Source organism: Stenella coeruleoalba, assembly GCF_951394435.1.
Source record: "Stenella coeruleoalba genome assembly, contig: scaffold_49, whole genome shotgun sequence".
In the NCBI taxonomy this organism is placed as follows: Eukaryota; Metazoa; Chordata; class Mammalia; order Artiodactyla; family Delphinidae; genus Stenella; species Stenella coeruleoalba.
The window spans coordinates 831,175-852,644 of NW_027646118.1; the positions used below are offsets into that span (position 1 = coordinate 831,175).

Below are 21,470 nucleotides of genomic sequence, written 5' to 3' on the forward strand. Positions count from 1 at the left end.
GCTCATTTCAATCTCTGGTTTTATGCAGCACCCCAACTCACCTTTCCCCTTAAGCAAGCATAAGTTGGTTTTCTAAATTTGAGACCCTGTTCTGTTCTGTAATTCAGTTCCTGTGTAGCCAAGTTTACATTCCGTGTATTACTGATATCTTATGATGTTTCTTTTTCTGTGTGACTTATTTCAGTTAGAATCATCATACCTGAATCCACTCATTGTGCTGCTAAGGGCCTGATGACACAGATTTCATTGCTGAGTGATATTGCTTTGTAAGTAAATACCACAACTTCTTTATCCATTTTTCACTTTCTGCGATGTTGAACTTGTACTGTAAACGAGGTTCTTGTAAACAGAGCCGTTCCAAACTTTGGGGTGGCTGTGTCTTTTTGATTTTAATTTCCCTAAGCTATAGGACCATAAGTGGAAGTGCCCTAGGTTCTGTTGCTTTGTTTTTTAGATGTTTCAGGAAACACCATACACTTCTCCCAAGTGTCTGTTGGCAATTTACATCCCGCCCATCAGCATAACAAGGCTCCCAGTTCTCCATGGCCTGTCCTGCCTTTCTGGATTTTACACTTTTTTCAGATGGCCCTTTTGACCGGGGGGAAGTGAGACTTCATTGTAGTGCAGATTTCCTTTGCAAGCTTGCTTGGTTGGCCAAAAAGGGCGTATGCGTTTTTTCCTGAATATATTCAGGAAAAAACGCATACGCCCTTTTTGGCCAAGTGCATCATTGTGTACGTTCTGCCTCTTTTCCTATGCTTTCAATGCAATTCCAGTCTACCTCCTAAAATCGGTTTCCTGCAATTCTGCCCCGCTTTCAAGTCCTCTTGGCAGCCTTACTTCAGTCTATTTTTGGACGATAGCTGTCATTTATAACTCTGCAGGTTTGTGAATTACAGTGCCCCTGAGCTCCTTTCTTCAACTCGCTTTCTTGTGAGCTGGCCGCAACACCGCAGGATGGCTTCAGGCCCTAATCTGGTTCCGGCACGGCACGCTGAGCCTTTGGTTATTTCCTCTTCCTGGTGGGAAATGAGAGTTAAATTTGCCCGTCCAGACACCTCCAGCTAGCCTCTCATTGGTTCTCGCTATTCCTGTTCATCTTCCGCAGAAATTGCAAACTGGGCCAAACAGGAGGTTAAAGGGACTGACTCTCCAAGTGGGGAGAGTGTTAGTAAAGCATCTGGAATGTGGCACCCGAGTACCAGGGGAGGAAAACTGAGACATATTTGAACACGTCTCCCGTTCACATGGTTGATCATACTTGGGTTCCACATGCATGTTTTAGCTGAAGGAAGAATACCTAAAACCTGGGTAGTTGAAACCCGTGGAATGGGTACCATGCAATATGACTTCAAAGGGTCTTCATTTGCTCACCGAACCTCTCCAATCCTATCACTGCTGCGTTTATGCCCCTGTACACATGCTTGATTCTCTTTCGGAGACATAGCAATCCATAGGTTTTAAGATACTTACTAGTCAGGTACATTCTTAGGCGTTTAATATGCGGTGTTGAGTCCATTTCGTTGAGCAAGGAGTAGCTCTTATCTATTCCATATTTGGCTTAAGGAACTTTATCTGTGCTCATTTCAATCTCTGGTGTTATGCAGCACCCCAACTCACCTTTCCCCTTAAGCAAGCATAAGTTGGTTTTCGAAATGTGAGACCCTGTTCTGTTCTGTAATTCAGTTCCTGTGTAGCCAAGTTTACATTCCGTGTATTACTGATATCTTATGATGTTTCTTTTTCTGTGTGATTTATTTCAGTTAGAATCATCATACCTGAATCCACTCATTGTGCTGCTAAGGGCCTGATGACACAGATTTCATTGCTGAGTGATATTGCTTTGTAAGTAAATACCACAACTTCTTTATCCATTTTTCACTTTCTGCGATGTTGAACTTGTACTGTAAACGAGGTTCTTGTAAACAGAGCCGTTCCAAACTTTGGGGTGGCTGTGTCTTTTTGATTTTAAATTCCCTAAGCTATAGGACCATAAGTGGAAGTGCCCTAGGCTCTGTTGCTTTGTTTTTTAGATGTTTCAGGAAACACCATACACTTCTCCCCAGTGGTTGTTGGCAATTTACATCCCGCCCATCAGCATAACAAGGCTCCCAGTTCTCCATGGCCTGTCCTGCCTTTCTGGATTTTACACTTTTTTCAGATGGCCCTTTTGACCGGGGGGAAGTGAGACTTCATTGTAGTGCAGATTTCCTTTGCAAGCTTGCTTGGTTGGCCAAAAAGGGCGTATGCGTTTTTTCCTGAATATATTCAGGAAAAAACGCATACGCCCTTTTTGGCCAAGTGCATCATTGTGTACGTTCTGCCTCTTTTCCTATGCTTTCAATGCAATTCCAGTCTACCTCCTGAAATCGGTTTCCTGCAATTCTGCCCCGCTTTCAAGTCCTCTTGGCAGCCTTACTTCAGTCTATTTTTGGACGATAGCTGTCATTTATAACTCTGCAGGTTTGTGAATTACAGTGCCCCTGAGCTCCTTTCTTCAACTCGCTTTCTTGTGAGCTGGCCGCAACACCGCAGGATGGCTTCAGGCCCTAATCTGGTTCCGGCACTGCACGCTGAGCCTTTGGTTATTTCCTCTTCCTGGTGGGAAATGAGAGTTAAATTTGCCCGTCCAGACACCTCCAGCTAGCCTCTCATTGGTTCTCGCTATTCCTGTTCATCTTCCGCAGAAATTGCAAACTGGGCCAAACAGGAGGTTAAAGGGACTGACTCTCCAAGTGGGGAGAGTGTTAGTAAAGCATCTGGAATGTTGCACCCGAGTACCAAGGGAGGAAAACTGAGACATATTTGAACACGTCTCCCGTTCACGTGGTTGATCATACTTGGGTTCCATATGCATGTTTTAGCTGAAGGAAGAATACCTTAAACCTGGGTAGTTGAAACCCGTGGAATGGGTACCATGCAATATGACTTCAAAGGGTCTTCATTTGCTCACCGAACCTCTCCAATCCTATCACTGCTGCGTTTATGCCCCTGTACACATGCTTGATTCTCTTTTGGAGACATAGCCATCCATAGGTTTTAAGATACTTACTAGTCAGGTACATTCTTAGGCATTTAATATGCGGTGTTGAGTCCATTTCGTTGAGCAAGGAGTAGCTCTTGTCTATTCCATATTTGGCTTAAGGAACTTTATCTGTGCTCATTTCAATCTCTGGTTTTATGCAGCACCCCAACTCACCTTTCCCCTTAAGCAAGCATAAGTTGGTTTTCTAAATTTGAGACCCTGTTCTGTTCTGTAATTCAGTTCCTGTGTAGCCAAGTTTACATTCCGTGTATTACTGATATCTTATGATGTTTCTTTTTCTGTGTGACTTATTTCAGTTAGAATCATCATACCTGAATCCACTCATTGTGCTGCTAAGGGCCTGATGACACAGATTTCATTGCTGAGTGATATTGCTTTGTAAGTAAATACCACAACTTCTTTATCCATTTTTCACTTTCTGCGATGTTGAACTTGTACTGTAAACGAGGTTCTTGTAAACAGAGCCGTTCCAAACTTTGGGGTGGCTGTGTCTTTTTGATTTTAATTTCCCTAAGCTATAGGACCATAAGTGGAAGTGCCCTAGGTTCTGTTGCTTTGTTTTTTAGATGTTTCAGGAAACACCATACACTTCTCCCAAGTGTCTGTTGGCAATTTACATCCCGCCCATCAGCATAACAAGGCTCCCAGTTCTCCATGGCCTGTCCTGCCTTTCTGGATTTTACACTTTTTTCAGATGGCCCTTTTGACCGGGGGGAAGTGAGACTTCATTGTAGTGCAGATTTCCTTTGCAAGCTTGCTTGGTTGGCCAAAAAGGGCGTATGCGTTTTTTCCTGAATATATTCAGGAAAAAACGCATACGCCCTTTTTGGCCAAGTGCATCATTGTGTACGTTCTGCCTCTTTTCCTATGCTTTCAATGCAATTCCAGTCTACCTCCTAAAATCGGTTTCCTGCAATTCTGCCCCGCTTTCAAGTCCTCTTGGCAGCCTTACTTCAGTCTATTTTTGGACGATAGCTGTCATTTATAACTCTGCAGGTTTGTGAATTACAGTGCCCCTGAGCTCCTTTCTTCAACTCGCTTTCTTGTGAGCTGGCCGCAACACCGCAGGATGGCTTCAGGCCCTAATCTGGTTCCGGCACGGCACGCTGAGCCTTTGGTTATTTCCTCTTCCTGGTGGGAAATGAGAGTTAAATTTGCCCGTCCAGACACCTCCAGCTAGCCTCTCATTGGTTCTCGCTATTCCTGTTCATCTTCCGCAGAAATTGCAAACTGGGCCAAACAGGAGGTTAAAGGGACTGACTCTCCAAGTGGGGAGAGTGTTAGTAAAGCATCTGGAATGTTGCACCCGAGTACCAGGGGAGGAAAACTGAGACATATTTGAACACGTCTCCCGTTCACGTGGTTGATCATACTTGGGTTCCATATGCATGTTTTAGCTGAAGGAAGAATACCTTAAACCTGGGTAGTTGAAACCCGTGGAATGGGTACCATGCAATATGACTTCAAAGGGTCTTCATTTGCTCACCGAACCTCTCCAATCCTATCACTGCTGCGTTTATGCCCCTGTACACATGCTTGATTCTCTTTTGGAGACATAGCCATCCATAGGTTTTAAGATACTTTCTAGTCAGGTACATTCTTAGGCATTTAATATGCGGTGTTGAGTCCATTTCGTTGAGCAAGGAGTAGCTCTTGTCTATTCCATATTTGGCTTAAGGAACTTTATCTGTGCTCATTTCAATCTCTGGTTTTATGCAGCACCCCAACTCACCTTTTCCCTTAAGCAAGCATAAGTTGGTTTTCTAAATTTGAGACCCTGTTCTGTTCTGTAATTCAGTTCCTGTGTAGCCAAGTTTACATTCCGTGTATTACTGATATCTTATGATGTTTCTTTTTCTGTGTGACTTATTTCAGTTAGAATCATCATACCTGAATCCACTCATTGTGCTGCTAAGGGCCTGATGACACAGATTTCATTGCTGAGTGATATTGCTTTGTAAGTAAATACCACAACTTCTTTATCCATTTTTCACTTTCTGCGATGTTGAACTTGTACTGTAAACGAGGTTCTTGTAAACAGAGCCGTTCCAAACTTTGGGGTGGCTGTGTCTTTTTGATTTTAAATTCCCTAAGCCTTAGGACCATAAGTGGCAGTGCCCTAGGCTCTGTTGCTTTGTTTTTAAGATGTTTCAGGAAACACCATACACTTCTCCCAAGTGGTTGTTGGCAATTTACATCCCGCCCATCAGCATAACAAGGCTCCCAGTTCTCCATGGCCTGTCCTGCCTTTCTGGATTTTACACTTTTCTCAGATGGCCCTTTTGACCGGGGGGAAGTGAGACTTCATTGTAGTGCAGATTTCCTTTGCAAGCTTGCTTGGTTGGCCAAAAAGGGCGTATGCGTTTTTTCCTGAATATATTCAGGAAAAAACGCATACGCCCTTTTTGGCCAAGTGCATCATTGTGGACGTTCTGCCTCTTTTCCTATGCTTTCAATGCAATTCCAGTCTACCTCCTGAAATCGGTTTCCTGCAATTCTGCCCCACTTTCAACTCCTCTTGGCAGCCTTACTTCAGTATATTTTTGGACGATAGCTGTCATTTATAACTCTGCAGGTTTGTGAATTACAGTGCCCCTGAGCTCCTTTCTTCAACTCGCTTTCTTTTGAGCTGGCCGCAATACCGCAGGATGGTTTCAGGCCCTAATCTGGTTCCGGTACGGCACGCTGAGCCTTTGGTTATTTCCTCTTCCTGGTGGGAAATGAGAGTTAAATTTGCCCGTCCAGACACCTCCAGCTAGCCTCTCATTGGTTCTCACTATTCCTGTTCATCTTCCGCAGAAATTGCAAACTGGGCCAAACAGGAGGTTAAAGGCGCTGACTCTCCAAGTGGGGAGAGTGTTAGTAAAGCGTCTGGAATGTTACACCCGAGTACCAGGGGAGGAAAACTGAGACATATTTGAACACGTCTCCCGTTCACATGGTTGATCATACTTGGGTTCCACATGCATGTTTTAGCTGAAGGAAGAATACCTAAAACCTGGGTAGTTGAAACCCGTGGAATGGGTACCATGCAATATGACTTCAAAGGGTCTTCATTTGCTCACCGAACCTCTCCAATCCTATCACTGCTGCGTTTATGCCCCTGTACACATGCTTGATTCTCTTTCGGAGACATAGCAATCCATAGGTTTTAAGATACTTACTAGTCAGGTACATTCTTAGGCGTTTAATATGCGGTGTTGAGTCCATTTCGTTGAGCAAGGAGTAGCTCTTGTCTATTCCATATTTGGCTTAAGGAACTTTATCTGTGCTCATTTCAATCTCTGGTTTTATGCAGCACCCCAACTCACCTTTCCCCTTAAGCAAGCATAAGTTGGTTTTCTAAATTTGAGACCCTGTTCTGTTCTGTAATTCAGTTCCTGTGTAGCCAAGTTTACATTCCGTGTATTACTGATATCTTATGATGTTTCTTTTTCTGTGTGACTTATTTCAGTTAGAATCATCATACCTGAATCCACTCATTGTGCTGCTAAGGGCCTGATGACACAGATTTCATTGCTGAGTGATATTGCTTTGTAAGTAAATACCACAACTTCTTTATCCATTTTTCACTTTCTGCGATGTTGAACTTGTACTGTAAACGAGGTTCTTGTAAACAGAGCCGTTCCAAACTTTGGGGTGGCTGTGTCTTTTTGATTTTAATTTCCCTAAGCTATAGGACCATAAGTGGAAGTGCCCTAGGTTCTGTTGCTTTGTTTTTTAGATGTTTCAGGAAACACCATACACTTCTCCCAAGTGTCTGTTGGCAATTTACATCCCGCCCATCAGCATAACAAGGCTCCCAGTTCTCCATGGCCTGTCCTGCCTTTCTGGATTTTACACTTTTTTCAGATGGCCCTTTTGACCGGGGGGAAGTGAGACTTCATTGTAGTGCAGATTTCCTTTGCAAGCTTGCTTGGTTGGCCAAAAAGGGCGTATGCGTTTTTTCCTGAATATATTCAGGAAAAAACGCATACGCCCTTTTTGGCCAAGTGCATCATTGTGTACGTTCTGCCTCTTTTCCTATGCTTTCAATGCAATTCCAGTCTACCTCCTAAAATCGGTTTCCTGCAATTCTGCCCCGCTTTCAAGTCCTCTTGGCAGCCTTACTTCAGTCTATTTTTGGACGATAGCTGTCATTTATAACTCTGCAGGTTTGTGAATTACAGTGCCCCTGAGCTCCTTTCTTCAACTCGCTTTCTTGTGAGCTGGCCGCAACACCGCAGGATGGCTTCAGGCCCTAATCTGGTTCCGGCACGGCACGCTGAGCCTTTGGTTATTTCCTCTTCCTGGTGGGAAATGAGAGTTAAATTTGCCCGTCCAGACACCTCCAGCTAGCCTCTCATTGGTTCTCGCTATTCCTGTTCATCTTCCGCAGAAATTGCAAACTGGGCCAAACAGGAGGTTAAAGGGACTGACTCTCCAAGTGGGGAGAGTGTTAGTAAAGCATCTGGAATGTTGCACCCGAGTACCAGGGGAGGAAAACTGAGACATATTTGAACACGTCTCCCGTTCACGTGGTTGATCATACTTGGGTTCCATATGCATGTTTTAGCTGAAGGAAGAATACCTTAAACCTGGGTAGTTGAAACCCGTGGAATGGGTACCATGCAATATGACTTCAAAGGGTCTTCATTTGCTCACCGAACCTCTCCAATCCTATCACTGCTGCGTTTATGCCCCTGTACACATGCTTGATTCTCTTTTGGAGACATAGCCATCCATAGGTTTTAAGATACTTTCTAGTCAGGTACATTCTTAGGCATTTAATATGCGGTGTTGAGTCCATTTCGTTGAGCAAGGAGTAGCTCTTGTCTATTCCATATTTGGCTTAAGGAACTTTATCTGTGCTCATTTCAATCTCTGGTTTTATGCAGCACCCCAACTCACCTTTTCCCTTAAGCAAGCATAAGTTGGTTTTCTAAATTTGAGACCCTGTTCTGTTCTGTAATTCAGTTCCTGTGTAGCCAAGCTTACATTCCGTGTATTACTGATATCTTATGATGTTTCTTTTTCTGTGTGACTTATTTCAGTTAGAATCATCATACCTGAATCCACTCATTGTGCTGCTAAGGGCCTGATGACACAGATTTCATTGCTGAGTGATATTGCTTTGTAAGTAAATACCACAACTTCTTTATCCATTTTTCACTTTCTGCGATGTTGAACTTGTACTGTAAACGAGGTTCTTGTAAACAGAGCCGTTCCAAACTTTGGGGTGGCTGTGTCTTTTTGATTTTAAATTCCCTAAGCCTTAGGACCATAAGTGGCAGTGCCCTAGGCTCTGTTGCTTTGTTTTTAAGATGTTTCAGGAAACACCATACACTTCTCCCAAGTGGTTGTTGGCAATTTACATCCCGCCCATCAGCATAACAAGGCTCCCAGTTCTCCATGGCCTGTCCTGCCTTTCTGGATTTTACACTTTTTTCAGATGGCCCTTTTGACCGGGGGGAAGTGAGACTTCATTGTAGTGCAGATTTCCTTTGCAAGCTTGCTTGGTTGGCCAAAAAGGGCGTATGCGTTTTTTCCTGAATATATTCAGGAAAAAACGCATACGCCCTTTTTGGCCAAGTGCATCATTGTGGACGTTCTGCCTCTTTTCCTATGCTTTCAATGCAATTCCAGTCTACCTCCTGAAATCGGTTTCCTGCAATTCTGCCCCACTTTCAACTCCTCTTGGCAGCCTTACTTCAGTATATTTTTGGACGATAGCTGTCATTTATAACTCTGCAGGTTTGTGAATTACAGTGCCCCTGAGCTCCTTTCTTCAACTCGCTTTCTTTTGAGCTGGCCGCAATACCGCAGGATGTTTTCAGGCCCTAATCTGGTTCCGGTACGGCACGCTGAGCCTTTGGTTATTTCCTCTTCCTGGTGGGAAATGAGAGTTAAATTTGCCCGTCCAGACACCTCCAGCTAGCCTCTCATTGGTTCTCACTATTCCTGTTCATCTTCCGCAGAAATTGCAAACTGGGCCAAACAGGAGGTTAAAGGCGCTGACTCTCCAAGTGGGGAGAGTGTTAGTAAAGCGTCTGGAATGTTACACCCGAGTACCAGGGGAGGAAAACTGAGACATATTTGAACACGTCTCCCGTTCACATGGTTGATCATACTTGGGTTCCACATGCATGTTTTAGCTGAAGGAAGAATACCTAAAACCTGGGTAGTTGAAACCCGTGGAATGGGTACCATGCAATATGACTTCAAAGGGTCTTCATTTGCTCACCGAACCTCTCCAATCCTATCACTGCTGCGTTTATGCCCCTGTACACATGCTTGATTCTCTTTCGGTGACATAGCAATCCATAGGTTTTAAGATACTTACTAGTCAGGTACATTCTTAGGCGTTTAATATGCGGTGTTGAGTCCATTTCGTTGAGCAAGGAGTAGCTCTTGTCTATTCCATTTTTGGCTTAAGGAACTTTATCTGTGCTCATTTCAATCTCTGGTTTTATGCAGCACCCCAACTCACCTTTCCCCTTAAGCAAGCATAAGTTGGTTTTCGAAATGTGAGACCCTGTTCTGTTCTGTAATTCAGTTCCTGTGTAGCCAAGTTTACATTCCGTGTATTACTGATATCTTATGATGTTTCTTTTTCTGTGTGACTTATTTCAGTTAGAATCATCATACCTGAATCCACTCATTGTGCTGCTAAGGGCCTGATGACACAGATTTCATTGCTGAGTGATATTGCTTTGTAAGTAAATACCACAACTTCTTTATCCATTTTTCACTTTCTGCGATGTTGAACTTGTACTGTAAACGAGGTTCTTGTAAACAGAGCCGTTCCAAACTTTGGGGTGGCTGTGTCTTTTTGATTTTAAATTCCCTAAGCTATAGGACCATAAGTGGAAGTGCCCTAGGCTCTGTTGCTTTGTTTTTTAGATGTTTCAGGAAACACCATACACTTCTCCCGAGTGGTTGTTGGCAATTTACATCCCGCCCATCAGCATAACAAGGCTCCCAGTTCTCCATGGCCTGTCCTGCCTTTCTGGATTTTACACTTTTTTCAGATGGCCCTTTTGACCGGGGGGAAGTGAGACTTCATTGTAGTGCAGATTTCCTTTGCAAGCTTGCTTGGTTGGCCAAAAAGGGCGTATGCGTTTTTTCCTGAATATATTCAGGAAAAAACGCATACGCCCTTTTTGGCCAAGTGCATCATTGTGGACGTTCTGCCTCTTTTCCTATGCTTTCAATGCAATTCCAGTCTACCTCCTGAAATCGGTTTCCTGCAATTCTGCCCCACTTTCAACTCCTCTTGGCAGCCTTACTTCAGTCTATTTTTGGACGATAGCTGTCATTTATAACTCTGCAGGTTTGTGAATTACAGTGCCCCTGAGCTCCTTTCTTCAACTCGCTTTCTTGTGAGCTGGCCGCAACACCGAAGGATGGCTTCAGGCCCTAATCTGGTTCCGGTACGGCACGCTGAGCCTTTGGTTATTTCCTCTTCCTGGTGGGAAATGAGAGTTAAATTTGCCCGTCCAGACACCTCCAGCTAGCCTCTCATTGGTTCTCGCTATTCCTGTTCATCTTCCGCAGAAATTGCAAACTGGGCCAAACAGGAGGTTAAAGGGACTGACTCTCCAAGTGGGGAGAGTGTTAGTAAAGCGTCTGGAATGTTGCACCCGAGTACCAGGGGAGGAAAACTGAGACATATTTGAACACGTCTCCGGTTCACGTGGTTGATCATACTTGGATTCCATATGCATGTTTTAGCTGAAGGAAGAATACCTAAAACCTGGGTAGTTGAAACCCGTGGAATGGGTACCATGCAATATGACTTCAAAGGGTCTTCATTTGCTCACCGAACCTCTCCAATCCTATCACTGCTGCGTTTATGCCCCTGTACACATGCTTGATACTCTTTCGGAGACATAGCAATCCATAGGTTTTAAGATACTTACTAGTCAGGTACATTCTTAGGCGTTTAATATGCGGTGTTGAGTCCATTTCGTTGAGCAAGGAGTAGCTCTTGTCTGTTCCATATTTGGCTTAAGGAACTTTATCTGTGCTCATTTCAATCTCTGGTTTTATGCAGCACCCCAACTCACCTTTCCCCTTAAGCAAGCATAAGTTGGTTTTCTAAATTTGAGACCCTGTTCTGTTCTGTAATTCAGTTCCTGTGTAGCCAAGTTTACATTCCGTGTATTACTGATATCTTATGATGTTTCTTTTTCTGTGTGACTTATTTCAGTTAGAATCATCATACCTGAATCCACTCATTGTGCTGCTAAGGGCCTGATGACACAGATTTCATTGCTGAGTGATATTGCTTTGTAAGTAAATACCACAACTTCTTTATCCATTTTTCACTTTCTGCGATGTTGAACTTGTACTGTAAACGAGGTTCTTGTAAACAGAGCCGTTCCAAACTTTGGGGTGGCTGTGTCTTTTTGATTTTGAATTCCCTAAGCTATAGGACCATAAGTGGAAGTGCCCTAGGTTCTGTTGCTTTGTTTTTTAGATGTTTCAGGAAACACCATACACTTCTCCCGAGTGGTTGTTGGCAATTTACATCCCGCCCATCAGCATAACAAGGCTCCCAGTTCTCCATGGCCTGTCCTGCCTTTCTGGATTTTACACTTTTTTCAGATGGCCCTTTTGACCGGGGGGAAGTGAGACTTCATTTTAGTGCAGATTTCCTTTGCAAGCTTGCTTGGTTGGCCAAAAAGGGCGTATGCGTTTTTTCCTGAATATATTCAGGAAAAAACGCATACGCCCTTTTTGGCCAAGTGCATCATTGTGGACGTTCTGCCTCTTTTCCTATGCATTCAATGCAATTCCAGTCTACCTCCTGAAATCGGTTTCCTGCAATTCTGCCCCGCTTTGAAGTCCTCTTGGCAGCCTTACTTCAGTCTATTTTTGGACGATAGCTGTCATTGATAACTCTGCAGGTTTGTGAATTACAGTGCCCCTGAGCTCCTTTCTTCAACTCGCTTTCTTGTGAGCTGGCCGCAACACCGCAGGATGGCTTCAGGCCCTAATCGGGTTCCGGCAGGGCACGCTGAGCCTTTGGTTAATTCCTCTTCCTGGTGGGAAATGAGAGTTAAATTTGCCCGTCCAGACACCTCCAGCTAGCCTCTCATTGGTTCTCGCTATTCCTGTTCATCTTCCGCAGAAATTGCAAACTGGGCCAAACAGGAGGTTAAAGGGACTGACTCTCCAAGTGGGGAGAGTGTTAGTAAAGCGTCTGGAATGTTGCACCCGAGTACCAGGGGAGGAAAACTGAGACATATTTGAACACGTCTCCCGATCACATGGTTGATCATACTCTAGGTTCCACATGCATGTTTTAGCTGAAGGAAGAATACCTTAAACCTGGGTAGTTGAAACCCGTGGAATGGGTACCATGCAATATGACTTCAAAGGGTCTTCATTTGCTCACCGAACCTCTCCAATCCTATCACTGCTGCGTTTATGCCCCTGTACACATGCTTGATTCTCTTTTGGAGACATAGCAATCCATAGGTTTTAAGATACTTACTAGTAAGGTACATTCTTAGGCGTTTAATATGGGGTGTTGAGTCCATTTCGTTGAGCAAGGAGTAGCTCTTGTCTATTCCATATTTGGCTTAAGGAACTTTATCTGTGCTCATTTCAATCTCTGGTTTTATGCAGCACCCCAACTCACCTTTCCCCTTAAGCAAGCATAAGTTGGTTTTCTAAATTTGAGACCCTGTTCTGTTCTGTAATTCAGTTCCTGTGTAGCCAAGTTTTCATTCCGTGTATTACTGATATCTTATGATGTTTCTTTTTCTGTGTGACTTATTTCAGTTAGAATCATCATACCTGAATCCACTCATTGTGCTGCTAAGGGCCTGATGACACAGATTTCATTGCTGAGTGATATTGCTTTGTAAGTAAATACCACAACTTCTTTATCCATTTTTCACTTTCTGCGATGTTGAACTTGTACTGTAAACGAGGTTCTTGTAAACAGAGCCGTTCCAAACTTTGGGGTGGCTGTGTCTTTTTGATTTTATTTTCCCTAAGCTATAGGACCATAAGTGGAACTGCCCTAGGTTCTGTTGCTTTGTTTTTTAGATGTTTCAGGAAACACCATACACTTCTCCCGAGTGGTAGTTGGCAATTTACATCCCGCCCATCAGCATAACAAGGCTCCCAGTTCTCCATGGCCAGTCCTGCCTTTCTGGATTTTACACATTTTTCAGATGGCCCTTTTGACCGGGGGGAAGTGAGACTTCATTGTAGTGCAGTTTTCCATTGCAAGCTTGCTTGGTTGGCCAAAAAGGGCGTATGCGTTTTTTCCTGAATATATTCAGGAAAAAACGCATACGCCCTTTTTGGCCAAGTGCATCATTGTGGACGTTCTGCCTCTTTTCCTATGCTTTCAATGCAATTCCAGTCTACCTCCTGAAATCGGTTTCCTGCAATTCTGCCCCGCTTTCAAGTCCTCTTGGCAGCCTTACTTCAGTATATTTTTGGACGATAGCTGTCATTTATAACTCTGCAGGTTTGTGAATTACAGTGCCCCTGAGCTCCTTTCTTCAACTCGCTTTCTTTTGAGCTGGCCGCAACACCGCAGGATGGCTTCAGGCCCTAATCTGGTTCCGGTACGGCACGCTGAGCCTTTGGTTATTTCCTCTTCCTGGTGGGAAATGAGAGTTAAATTTGCCCGTCCAGACACCTCCAGCTAGCCTCTCATTGGCTCTCGCTATTTTATTCATCTTCCGCAGAAATTGCAAACTGGGCCAAACAGGAGGTTAAAGGCGCTGACTCTCCAAGTGGGGAGAGTGTTAGTAAAGCGTCTGGAATGTTGCACCCGAGTACCAGGGGAGGAAAACTGAGACATATTTGAACACATCTCCCGATCACATGGTTGATCATACTCTGGGTTCCACATGCATATTTTAGCTGAAGGAAGAATACCTAAAACCTGGGTAGTTGAAACCTGTGGAATGGGTACAATGCAATATGACTTCAAAGGGTCTTCATTTGCTCACCGAACCTCTCCAATCCTATCACTGCTGCGTTTATGCCCCTGTACACATGCTTGATTCTCTTTCGGAGACATAGCAATCCATAGGTTTTAAGATACTTACTAGTCAGGTACATTCTTAGGCGTTTAATATGGGGTGTTGAGTCCATTTCGTTGAGCAAGGAGTAGCTCTTGTCTATTCCATATTTGGCTTAAGGAACTTTATCTGTGCTCATTTCAATCTCTGGTTTAATGCAGCACCCCAACTCACCTTTACCCTTAAGCAAGCATAAGTTGGTTTTCTAAATTTGAGACCCTGTTCTGTTCTGTAATTCAGTTCCTGTGTAGCCAAGTTTACATTCCGCGTATTACTGATATCTTATGATGTTTCTTTTTCTGTGTGACTTATTTCAGTTAGAATCATCATACCTGAATCCACTCATTGTGCTGCTAAGGGCCTGATGAGACAGATTTCATTGCTGAGTGATATTGCTTTGTAAGTAAATACCACAACTTCTTTATCCATTTTTCACTTTCTGCGATGTTGAACTTGTACTGTAAACGAGGTTCTTGTAAACAGAGCCGTTCCAAATTTTGGGGTGGCTGTGTCTTTTTGATTTTAATTTCCCTAAGTTATAGGACCATAAGTGGAAGTGCCCTAGGCTCTGTTGCTTTGTTTTTTAGATGTTTCAGGAAACACCATACACTTCTCCCGAGTGGTTGTTGGCAATTTACATCCCGCCCATCAGCATAACAAGGCTCCCAGTTCTCAATGGCCTGTTGCCTTTCTGGATTTTACACTTTTTTCAGATGGCCCTTTTGACCGGGGGGAAGTGAGACTTCATTGTAGTGCAGATTTCCTTTGCAAGCTTGCTTGGTTGGCCAAAAAGGGCGTATGCGTTTTTTCCTGATTATATTCAGGAAAAAACGCATACGCCCTTTTTGGCCAAGTGCATCATTGTGGACGTTCTGCCTCTTTTCCTATGCTTTCAATGCAATTCCAGTCTACCTCCTGAAATCGGTTTCCTGCAATTCTGCCCCGCTTTCAAGTCCTCTTGGCAGCCTTACTTCAGTCTATTTTTGGACGATAGCTGTCATTTATAACTCTGCAGGTTTGTGAATTACAGTGCCCCTCCGCTCCTTTCTTCAACTCGGTTTCTTTTGAGCTGGCCGCAACACCGCAGGATGACTTTAGGCCCTAAACTTTTTCCGGTACGGCACGCTGAGCCTTTGGTTATTTCCTCTTCCTGTTGGGAAATGAGAGTTAAATTTGCCCGTCCAGACACCTCCAGCTAGCCTCTCATTGGTTCTCGCTATTCCTGTTCATCTTCCGCAGAAATTGCAAACTGGGCCAAACAGGAGGTTAAAGGCGCTGACTCTCCAAGTGGGGAGAGTGTTAGTAAAGCGTCTGGAATGTTGCACCCGAGTACCAGGGGAGGAAAACTGAGACATATTTGAACACGTCTCCCGATCACATGGTTGATCATACTCTGGGTTCCACATGCATGTTTTAGCTGAAGGAAGAATACCTAAAACCTGGGTAGTTGAAACCCGTGGAATGGGTACCATGCAATATGACTTCAAAGGGTCTTCATTTGCTCACCGAACCTCTCCAATCCTATCACTGCTGCGTTTATGCCCCTGTACACATGCTTGATTCTCTTTTGGAGACATAGCAATCCATAGGTTTTAAGATACTTACTAGTCAGGTACATTCTTAGGCGTTTAATATGCGGTGTTGAGTCCATTTCGTTGAGCAAGGAGTAGCTCTTGTCTATTCCATATTTGGCTTAAGGAACTTTATCTGTGCTCATTTCAATCTCTGGTTTTATGCAGCAACCCAACTCACCTTTCCCCTTAAGCAAGCATAAGTTGTTTTTCTAAATTTGAGAATCTGTTCTGCTTTGGAATTCAGTTCCTGTGTAGCCAAGTTTACATTCCGTGTATTAGTGATATCTTATGATGTTTCTTTTTCTGTGTGACTTATTTCAGTTAGAATCATCGTACCTGAATCTACTCATTATGCTGCTACGGGACTGATGACATAGATTTCATTGCTGAGCGATACTGCATTGTACGTAAGTACCACAAGTTCTTTATCCATTTTTCACTTTCTGCGATGTTGAACTTGTACTGTAAACGAGGTTCTTGTAAACAGAGCCGTTCCAAACTTTGGGGTGGCTGTGTCTTTTTGATTTTAATTTCCCTAAGCTATAGGACCATAAGTGGAAGTGCCCTAGGCTCTGTTGCTTTGTTTTTTAGATGTTTCAGGAAACACCATACACTTCTCCCGAGTGTCTGTTGGCAATTTACATCCCGCCCATCAGCATAACAAGGCTCCCAGTTCTCCATGGCCTGTCCTGCCTTTCTGGATTTTACACTTTTTTCAGATGGCCCTTTTGACCGGGGGGAAGTGAGACTTCATTGTAGTGCAGATTTCCTTTGCAAGCTTGCTTGGTTGGCCAAAAAGGGCGTATGCGTTTTTTCCTGAATATATTCAGGAAAAAACGCATACGCCCTTTTTGGCCAAGTGCATCATTGTGGACGTTCTGCCTCTTTTCCTATGCTTTCAATGCAATTCCAGTCTACCTCCTGAAATCGGTTTCCTGCAATTCTGCCCCGCTTTCAAGTCCTCTTGGCAGCCTTACTTCAGTCTATTTTTGGACGATAGCTGTCATTTATAAGTCTGCAGGTTTGTGAATTACAGTGCCCCTGAGCTCCTTTCTTCAACTCGCTTTCTTGTGACCTGGCCGCAACACCGCAGGATGGCTTCAGGCCCTAATCTGGTTCCGGCCCGGCATGCTGAGCCTTTGGTTAATTCCTCTTCCTGGTGGGAAATGAGAGTTAAATTTGCCCGTCCAGACACCTCCAGCTAGCCTCTCATTGGTTCTCGCTATTCCTGTTCATCTTCCACAGAAATTGCAAACTGAGCCAAACAGGAGGTTAAAGGGACTGACTCTCCAAGTGGGGAGAGTGTTAGTAAAGCGTCTGGAATGTTGCACCCGAGTACGAGGGGAGGAAAACTGAGACATATTTGAACACGTCTCCCGATCACATGGTTGATCATACTCTGGGTTCCACATGCATGTTTTAGCTGAAGGAAGAATACCTTAAACCTGGGTATTTGAAACCTGTGGAATGGGTACCATGCAATATGACTTCAAAGGGTCTTCATTTGCTCACCGAACCTCTCCAATCCTAGCACTGCTGCGTTTATGCCCCTGTACACATGCTTGATTCTCTTTTGGAGACATAGCAATCCATAGGTTTTACGATACTTACTAGTCAGGTACATTCTTAGGCGTTTAATATGCGGTGTTGAGTCCATTTCGTTGAGCAAGGAGTAGCTCTTGTCTATTCCATATTTGACTTAAGGAACTTTATCTGTGCTCATTTCAATCTCTGGTTTTATGCAGCACCCCAACTCACCTTTACCCTTAAGCAAGAATAAGTTGGTTTTCTAAATTTGAGACCCTGTTCTATTCTGTAATTCAGTTCCTGTGTAGCCAAGTTTACATTCCGTGTATTACTGATATCTTATGATGTTTCTTTTTCTGTGTGACTTATTTCAGTTAGAATCATCATACCTGAATCCACTCATTGTGCTGCTAAGGGCCTGATGACACAGATTTCATTGCTGAGTGATATTGCTTTGTAAGTAAATACCACAACTTCTTTATCCATTTTTCACTTTCTGCGATGTTGAACTTGTACTGTAAACGAGGTTGTTGTAAACAGAGGCGTCCCAAACTTTGGGGTGGCTGTGTCTTTTTGATTTTAATTTCCCTAAGCTATAGGACCATAAGTGGCAGTGCCCTAGGCTCTGTTGCTTTGTTTTTTAGATGTTTCAGGAAACACCATACACTTCTCCCAAGTGTCTGTTGGCAATTTACATCCCGCCCATCAGCATAACAAGGCTCCCAGTTCTCCATGGCCTGTCCTGCCTTTCTGGATTTTACACTTTTTTCAGATGGCCCTTTTGACCGGGGGGAAGTGAGACTTCATTGTAGTGCAGATTTCCTTTGCAAGCTTGCTTGGTTGGCCAAAAAGGGCGTATGCGTTTTTTCCTGAATATATTCAGGAAAAAACGCATACGCCCTTTTTGGCCAAGTGCATCATTGTGGACGTTCTGCCTCTTTTCCTATGCTTTCAATGCAATTCCAGTCTACCTCCTGAAATCGGTTTCCTGCAATTCTGCCCCGCTTTCAAGTCCTCTTGGCAGCCTTACTTCAGTCTATTTTTGGACGATAGCTGTCATTTATAAGTCTGCAGGTTTGTGAATTACAGTGCCCCTGAGCTCCTTTCTTCAACTCGCTTTCTTGTGACCTGGCCGCAACACCGCAGGATGGCTTCAGGCCCTAATCTGGTTCCGGTACGGCACGCTGAGCCTTTGGTTATTTCCTCTTCCTGTTGGGAAATGAGAGTTAAATTTGCCCGTCCACACACCTCCAGCTAGCCTCTCATTGGTTCTCGCTATTCCTGTTCATCTTCCGCAGAAATTGCAAACTGGGCCAAACAGGAGGTTAAAGGCGCTGACTCTCCAAGTGGGGAGAGTGTTAGTAAAGCGTCTGGAATGTTGCACCCGAGTACCAGGGGAGGAAAACTGAGACATATTTGAACACGTCTCCCGATCACATGTTTGATCATACTCTGGGTTCCACATGCATGTTTTAGCTGAAGGAAGAATACCTAAAACCTGGGTAGTTGAAACCCGTGGAATGGGTACCATGCAATATGACTTCAAAGGGTCTTCATTTGCTCACCGAACCTCTCCAATCCTATCACTGCTGCGTTTATGCCCCTGTACACATCCTTGATTCTCTTTCGGAGAGATAGCAACCCATAGGTTTTAAGATACTTACTAGTCAGGTACATTCTTAGGCGTTTAATATGCGGTGTTGAGTCCATTTCGTTGAGCAAGGAGTAGCTCTTGTCTATTCCATATTTGGCTTAAGGAACTTTATCTGTGCTCATTTCAATCTCTGGTTTTATGCAGCAACCCAACTCACCTTTCCCCTTAAGCAAGCATAAGTTGTTTTTCTAAATTTGAGAATCTGTTCTGCTTTGGAATTCAGTTCCTGTGTAGCCAAGTTTACATTCCGTGTATTAGTGATATCTTATGATGTTTCTTTTTCTGTGTGACTTATTTCAGTTAGAATCATCGTACCTGAATCTACTCATTATGCTGCTACGGGACTGATGACATAGATTTCATTGCTGAGCGATACTGCATTGTACGTAAGTACCACAAGTTCTTTATCCATTTTTCACTTTCTGCGATGTTGAACTTGTACTGTAAACGAGGTTCTTGTAAACAGAGCCGTTCCAAACTTTGGGGTGGCTGTGTCTTTTTGATTTTAATTTCCCTAAGCTATAGGACCATAAGTGGAAGTGCCCTAGGCTCTGTTGCTTTGTTTTTTAGATGTTTCAGGAAACACCATACACTTCTCCCGAGTGTCTGTTGGCAATTTACATCCCGCCCATCAGCATAACAAGGCTCCCAGTTCTCCATGGCCTGTCCTGCCTTTCTGGATTTTACACTTTTTTCAGATGGCCCTTTTGACCGGGGGGAAGTGAGACTTCATTGTAGTGCAGATTTCCTTTGCAAGCTTGCTTGGTTGGCCAAAAAGGGCGTATGCGTTTTTTCCTGAATATATTCAGGAAAAAACGCATACGCCCTTTTTGGCCAAGTGCATCATTGTGGACGTTCTGCCTCTTTTCCTATGCTTTCAATGCAATTCCAGTCTACCTCCTGAAATCGGTTTCCTGCAATTCTGCCCCGCTTTCAAGTCCTCTTGGCAGCCTTACTTCAGTCTATTTTTGGACGATAGCTGTCATTTATAAGTCTGCAGGTTTGTGAATTACAGTGCCCCTGAGCTCCTTTCTTCAACTCGCTTTCTTGTGACCTGGCCGCAACACCGCAGGATGGCTTCAGGCCCTAATCTGGTTCCGGCCCGGCATGCTGAGCCTTTGGTTAATTCCTCTTCCTGGTGGGAAATGAGAGTTAAATTTGCCCGTCCAGACACCTCCAGCTAGCCTCTCATTGGTTCTCGCTATTCCTGTTCATCTTCCACAGAAATTGCAAACTGAGCCAAACAGGAGGTTAAAGGGACTGACTCTCCAAGTGGGGAGAGTGTTAGTAAAGCGTCTGGAATGTTGCACCCGAGTACGAGGGGAGGAAAACTGAGACATATTTGAACACGTCTCCCGATCACATGGTTGATCATACTCTGGGTTCCACATGCATGTTTTAGCTGAAGGAAGAATACCTTAAACCTGGGTATTTGAAACCTGTGGAATGGGTACCATGCAATATGACTTCAAAGGGTCTTCATTTGCTCACCGAACCTCTCCAATCCTAGCACTGCTGCGTTTATGCCCCTGTACACATGCTTGATTCTCTTTTGGAGACATAGCAATCCATAGGTTTTACGATACTTACTAGTCAGGTACATTCTTAGGCGTTTAATATGCGGTGTTGAGTCCATTTCGTTGAGCAAGGAGTAGCTCTTGTCTATTCCATATTTGACTTAAGGAACTTTATCTGTGCTCATTTCAATCTCTGGTTTTATGCAGCACCCCAACTCACCTTTACCCTTAAGCAAGAATAAGTTGGTTTTCTAAATTTGAGACCCTGTTCTATTCTGTAATTCAGTTCCTGTGTAGCCAAGTTTACATTCCGTGTATTACTGATATCTTATGATGTTTCTTTTTCTGTGTGACTTATTTCAGTTAGAATCATCATACCTGAATCCACTCATTGTGCTGCTAAGGGCCTGATGACACAGATTTCATTGCTGAGTGATATTGCTTTGTAAGTAAATACCACAACTTCTTTATCCATTTTTCACTTTCTGCGATGTTGAACTTGTACTGTAAACGAGGTTCTTGTAAACAGAGCCGTTCCAAACTTTGGGGTGGCTGTGTCTTTTTGATTTTAATTTCCCTAAGCTATAGGACCATAAGTGGAAGTGCCCTAGGCTCTGTTGCTTTGTTTTTTAGATGTTTCAGGAAACACCATACACTTCTCCCGAGTGGTTGTTGGCAATTTACATCCCGCCCATCAGCATAACAAGGCTCCCAGTTCTCCATGGCCTGTCCTGCCTTTCTGGATTTTACACTTTTTTCAGATGGCCCTTTTGACCGGGGGGAAGTGAGACTTCATTGTAGTGCAGATTTCCTTTGCAAGCTTGCTTGGTTGGCCAAAAAGGGCGTATGCGTTTTTTCCTGAATATATTCAGGAAAAAACGCATACGCCCTTTTTGGCCAAGTGCATCATTGTGGACGTTCTGCCTCTTTTCCTATGCTCTCAATGCAATTCCAGTCTACCTCCTGAAATCGGTTTCCTGCAATTCTGCCCCGCTTTCAAGTCCTCTTGGCAGCCTTACTTCAGTCTATTTTTGGACGATAGCTGTCATTTATAACTCTGCAGGTTTGTGAATTACAGGGCCCCTGCGCTCCTTTCTTCAACTCGGTTTCTTTAGAGCT

General features: G+C 43.8%; 1 long non-coding RNA gene across 18 annotated transcripts in view; it reads left to right on the plus strand.

Moving 5' to 3' along the window:
- Positions 1–21,470, plus strand: part of LOC307181315 — a 2,020,778-nt gene that overhangs the window by 823,709 nt on the left and 1,175,599 nt on the right. Inside the window, exon 5 of one of the 18 annotated variants that reach the window (XR_013826433.1) lies at positions 14,401–14,616. The exons of the other annotated variants lie outside the window; for them this stretch is intronic. This is a non-coding gene — a long non-coding RNA (uncharacterized lncRNA). Of the gene's footprint in view, positions 1–14,400; positions 14,617–21,470 lie in introns of those variants that run through there. 18 annotated transcript variants of the gene reach the window in all.